Genomic DNA, 6307 nt, shown 5'->3' on the forward strand with positions numbered 1-6307 from the left:
TTCATTTCGCAGCCCTTGCTATGCGAAACCGTCTCACACACCGCACTTGTGGAAATGGACGGGTCCACGTCCATCCCCACATCCTCCCCCCTGATTGCTGCCCCCACTGAAACACCAGGCACCCGAGCCTCACTAGCACTCGCGGTCGCACGCGTTTCATTGAACGCCTTTCGCGGAGGGACTGCCGGGCATTCCCAGGTTCCCGCACGATGGTTCTTGTTCCTATGCCCGGCGTGCCTGCATACCGGACACTCCATCTTGTTCCTGCAGGCCTTCGCAATGTGGCCCGGTTGACCACACTGATGGCAAAGGTTCGCTCGAGAGGTCGGGCTCGGGCAGCTCGCAGCGACGTGCCCTCTGGCAAGGCACCGGTGGCAACGCAGTGGTCTTTGCCGGAGTTCGACCACTCTTGCCCGATATAGCCCGAAGTCGACCCTCCCCTTGGCGATGACGGCCTGTGCCATCTCCACCGGGGCGGAGACCACCGTCTCCCAGAGACGCCCTCTGCCCGCCCTGATCATACCGACCCAGATCTTGTTCGGGTCGATGTTTCCCTTAATTGTGAGGAGAGCATTCCTCACAATGGTCATATTCAGACTTGGGTCGATGCCCACCAGTCTGAAGGACCCCATCCTCTGTGGCCGAGCTACCTTGGCTTCCGGTACCGTCCTCTTCAGGGCCTCGGCTACCCGGTCTGCCTTCGCAGCGGCCTCCTTTCCCCTGACGCTGAAGATGAAGGCCCCCGTGAGACCCCTTCTCATCGTCATTGAGTCTACTCCAATTTCGCTGAGGCTGATGCTCTCCCTGGCCTTGGCGAGGGCATCGCGGTACGATACCGCCTCATTGCACACCAGTGAGACCGCTGCAGTCTCCCTGGTCCCACCGCTGCGGCTCTTCTTCTTTTTCTTCTTCTTAGAAGTGCCACTTCCTGTAGCACTTCTCTCTCCACTTTTCGTAACTTCCACCCCTCTCGCGCGTTCCCCCGGGGTGGTGGTCTTCCTCTGTTCAACAGCTGGCTCTATCCGCAGGCGGCGTGTCCTCTTCTTCACCATCTCGATAAACCCATCCTGCGAGGGGGCTGCTGCACTCACGGCGATTATCCTTGGCGAAACCTCTCCTTTAAGGTTGGAGCACCGCGCTCTTTCGGCCTCCAACCCCCTTAGGTGCACCCTAAGTCTGTCCGGGAGCCTTCCGGCTTCCAGCGTTGATAGCGGCTGGATGTTGGTTCCGCTTTTTATCGACGCCTCCGGTTCAACGATGAAGCAGTCGTCCTCCTCTGATGACGGGATGTTACCTTCCTCCTGGTCACAATCGGCAGGTCCGAGTCCGAGAGCCGTAGTTCCTCCAGAGCCCTGGCCTCTCGCTGCCACTTCTCCATCTCCGCCTCTTTTCCTGACGCATTAGTCAGTCCGCAGGCCAGGTCACCTACCTGCGAACAACTTCCCGAGGCAGTAACCAGAGTCTGGGCCGGGTTGCCTACCGCAGACTCATGACAGTCGTAGGATGACGACGGTGGGTGGCCTGTCCTACCACCACCAAGCACCGCCGTTGTGTGGGTATCCCTCCCACACTGGTTGGTCACTGAAGTTGTACCTTCTATATTTAATTAATGTTTAGGCACAAGCCCTGTGAGGAAAGGAAAGGAAAGGAAGGAAGTAAAAAGGCGGAGAAAAGAATAAAAAAAGATGGGATAGAAAGAACGACAGAGAGGAATAGCCACACAGAGCACGCACACACCATTCATACCCTCCCTTTTAGACGCCTCTTACGACAAGCAAGGAGTACTGTGGGAGTATTCTACTACCCCCTACCCACGGGGGGGAAGTACCGTACCCTGACGCAACTCTGACGCAACCCTTTTTTTTTTTTTTTTTTTTTTTCGTCAGGGGGAAAGACCTTCAAAAGGCCCCCTGGGCCCGGTACCCAAGGGAGTGTCGGATTTCGACCGACTAAAAAACCCACCTGGTGACTCTGACGCAACCTTGACGCAAGCGCCCTAGCCAATAGATAACGATAAATTCCCTAAATCTCCGCAATGCGCGTCCTTCGCAAAGATACCAACTCACTTAAAACGCTCAAAGGCATGGTGAGTGAAGTTAAAGAAAGAATCCAAAGTCCCTATTGAACGCTAAGAAGAACACAAGTGTTATTGTCCTATTCCCATCTCCTGCTCGCCAGAATGTATTCGAAGGGGAGAGAGAGAGACAACGCGCGTTCAAGAAAAACAAGGAGGTTTTGAGCGTAACCAAGGGAACGCGACGCTTTGACGTCACCTCCACGTCCCCACTATCCGTAACCCCCACCGCTATCTGTTCGCATCCACACCTACTGTACCCCCGCTCATATCTAAAGTCTCAAACCGAGTGGGGAAAAGGACGGAATGATAAATAGACCAGTCAAAAAAGGCTAAACTTCCTTAATTTTATTATCAGCCTGCAAATATGATCTAAGGGTAAATTGACGACGCTGAATCGAACAGTGTAATTTTTTTTGCAATTTGATGTGTGAGCTTTGAGAAAAATAGTAAAAAAAAGTAAAAAATGGTCTTATCTTAGAATCTAGGCATTTAATCGAAAAAAGTTTCAAACAAAAGTTGTAGAGAATTGAAAAATACATAAAAAATATTCTAAGAGTTATCTTCGCATCTGCAAAAATAAGCGAGAAAAAGTGGTAAAAGTTATTGTAAGAGTGGGAAAGCAAGTCTTGCCCCTCCGTCGATTTTTACACGCGAGCGGGCTAGTGTGCGTGCGAGCGTCCGTAAGTACTAATATATAACGAAGGATCTTCAACAATCTTCGGGTCTCTCGGCCTTGAATGTGAGTGCGAGTGAGAGAAGAAACCGATATTTCTCTCTTTCTATTTGTTTAGACGACAGTGAGTATTTTTTTTCCTGGCCATCGACTGTCCTGAGCAAATTAGTAAGTTTTTAGAGAAAGGTTCTAGTAGGAAGTGACAAGATTCACTCGGTGAGTTCATATCGAAAATTTTCCTCTTTCCTAAGCCAGATGAGTTTTACCGTTTGATTTTAAATTTGAAAAATCTCAACGAGTTTATTTAGACGGAACATTTTAAATTAGAGGATATAAGGAAGGCTAGGGACCTAATGAAACAAGACTGCTATATGGCAACACTAGATTTAAAAGTTGCGTACTACCTAGTATCAATAGATGTCAATGTAGGAAATATTTGAGATTTAGATTTAATAGTGAACTTTATGAGTTCACGTGTTTGCCTTTCAGGCTTAGTACTGTGCTTTACGTTTCTACAAAGATTTTAAAGCCAGTGTATGCAATACTGGGAAATCAGGATTAGATCTCTGTGAGATACTTAGATGACGCATGGCTTATGAGCGAATCAGATACTGGGTGTTTGGATAATTTAAACCAAACCAGTAAGTTATTGAGAAGGTTAGGATTTATAATAAATGAGGATAAAAGTCAACAGAGGCCTTCGACAGAATGCAGATTCCTAGGTTTTATACTAAATTCAGTCAGTATAAGAATCGAACTTCCAGATACAAAGAAAAATATTCTTAGTTGTAAAGTAAAATATTATAAGAACCTACGAGTTTGTAAAATTCGGGAGTTCGCATCTCTGATAGGAACTTTGAGTTCTCGTTGGCCGGCTATGAGATACGAATGGGTTTATTTGAAGGATCTTGAACGCGAAAAGACTTGGTTGTTGAAGCAGAACGGTGGTAATTATGAAGCTCGCATGAGGGTTCCGGTTTTCTTACAGGAAGACCTATCCTAATGGGAAACCAACATAGAAATGGCTTTTAACCCGATAAGGATGCCAGAATTTTGCCTAGAAATATTTACAGACGCAATGCTCTCAGGCTGGAGAATTTATTGTAATGGGCAAAGTACTCATGGGTTTTGGAATGAGACGGTTCGAGAATCACACATCAATCACCTAAAATTATTTGCGGCGTTCTTTGGATTAAAGTGCTTTGCTAGTAGGAAGAGAAATTGCGATATTCTTTTACGCATAGACAACACAACAGCGATTGTATATATTAATCGCATGGGTGGAACACGAATTGAGCGTCTAAGTGGCACCGCAAAATCTATTTGCAAATGGTGTGAGGATCGAAATCTTGGGATTTTCGCTTCATACATTCAATCCAAAGAGAACAAGATCGCGGGTCAGGAATCCTGAAGATTAGAACCGAAAACAGAATATGAATCCAACGGGGTAGCTATCAAAAAAAACTTGTAATAAATTCGGTAGTCCAGAGATAGATCTGTTTGCTAGCAGAATAAATTCGAAATATCGAAGATATCTCATAAAAAAAAACAAAAACAAAAAAAAATAAATTTCTGAGTAAAGTATCATATGAAGGTGCCCGAGGAATCCTGGTGGTACCGAATTGGCCTTCCCAGACCTTGACTCCACATCCGCCATGGCGACAACTCTCCCTGGTGGCATCCTTGAGTGAGTCATCAATGCGTCAATATGAGACGTATTAAGATTTTTATCCAGCGAATTCGAAAGAGAGGCTGGTAATGTTTCCACTAATTCTATGAGGTCAGCAGTGGCGCGGCTGTTGGGTCCAGAGATAGGTCAAGATTTAAATGTGAAAAGGTTTTGCAGAGAAGTATCAAGATTAAGCACAACCCAAATGGTGACGCTGTTAGTATTGACGACAGGGCTCAGAATACAAACCCTGGCTTCAGTTGACGGCAGAAATATTAGAGTGTCAGAGGATCAGCTGGAGATTAAAATTCCGGCACAGTTAAAGTCAACAAAGCATGATAAAAAACAACCGTCCTTGGTTCTGCTGATCTTCAGGGATGATCCTTCCGTCTGTATAGTTAGTACTATTAAGCAATACTTAATCAAAACTAAAAAATTGAGATGTTGAGAAAATAAGCTGTTCATATCTTGGAAAAAGTCGCTCAGAGCGGTTACGTCGCGGACCCTCAGTCGCTGGATAAAGACTGTTCTAAAATACAGTGGAGTTAATACGGACATTTTCATAACATACAGCACTCATCACGCGGCATCATCATCGGCCAAGAGGAGTGGAATTAATGTAGATCTCATTAGGTGCATGGCAGAATGGACTGCGGAGTCGAAAACTCTTGCAGTTTTACGATCGAGAGATTATACATGACAAAAAACAATTTGCCTAAGCTGTCCTGAGCAAAAGGCTAGTATAAGGGGAGTGTTCATCATTTATGCAATTTAATAATTAATCTTTGGTAAAATGTTATACGTTTTATTTTGATATACTGTGGCTAAGCTGCCGTATAGGCTATAAACATCTACCAAGTGATCTGAGGAGAAGGCGCGTAACGATTAAACGATTAAACTATTTAACGATTAAACGAACTTACCTATGTGAATTTCTATCGTAATTGTATGAAGCGTCTTCTCCGAATGATCACTATCTCACCCTAATCCCTACTAATATAATAGTCCTAATAGGTATACGGCAGCACTTTGAAAATAATGAGGATTGAGACCGGGGCGCCGCGGACATGGATTGCGGCGTGTTGGTTAAAAAGTTTACTTTAAAACTTGTGGTAATAATTGCATGGAGTAGTGGTACTACCAAGTGATCATTCGGAGAAGGTGTTTTATACAATTACGATAGAACTTCACAAAGGTAAGTTCGTTTATTCGTTAAATTTTCTTTGACGGCGAAAAAAGTGCTAAAAACCTCGAAAAATATCCGATCGCTTATGAGAAACGAAAGTTTTTCTTTAAAAAAACATATTATTTTGTACAAAAATTTCCATGAACACAAGGAATTTTAACCATTTTACATTATTAAGAAAATTAGTAGTCATACCATGGAGGATATCGCCCTTTTTTTCGTACACGAAAAGTCAGTTCGTAATTATTTGCTGTAGAATTTTCGCCTAAGGTTTCGATATGTAGGCCATAAACAGCATAACTTTAGATAGCTTTTAGATAGCTGACATGTATGTATAAAGAAGATTGCAGACAAATTTTTTTAACGAAATAGGGCAATTTTATTTGATAGCAAAAAAATTGCTCAAAAACTCGAAAAAATTTCGATCGCAGGTGTTAAACGATAGTTTTTCGTTAAAAAAAAACTAGTGTGCGTACTTCTGTACGCACGTAAGAAGTTATACATCTTGTGGGAAATGAAACATTTTTCTTCGCAGCCTATAAGCCTTACAACGTTCCGCGTTTGTTTGTAATGGATACTTTCTTTTAGATACATTTTTTTAACGATAGTAATAGGCATTACACTTCTCTGTATTAGTTTTAGAAATCTCGAAAACAGAAACAAGAATTAAAATGTGTACTGATACTGGTCAAAAAGCTGCAA

This window comes from Polistes fuscatus, unplaced genomic scaffold (genome assembly GCF_010416935.1).
Source record: "Polistes fuscatus isolate 324 unplaced genomic scaffold, CU_Pfus_HIC Scaffold3, whole genome shotgun sequence".
In the NCBI taxonomy this organism is placed as follows: Eukaryota; Metazoa; Arthropoda; class Insecta; order Hymenoptera; family Vespidae; genus Polistes; species Polistes fuscatus.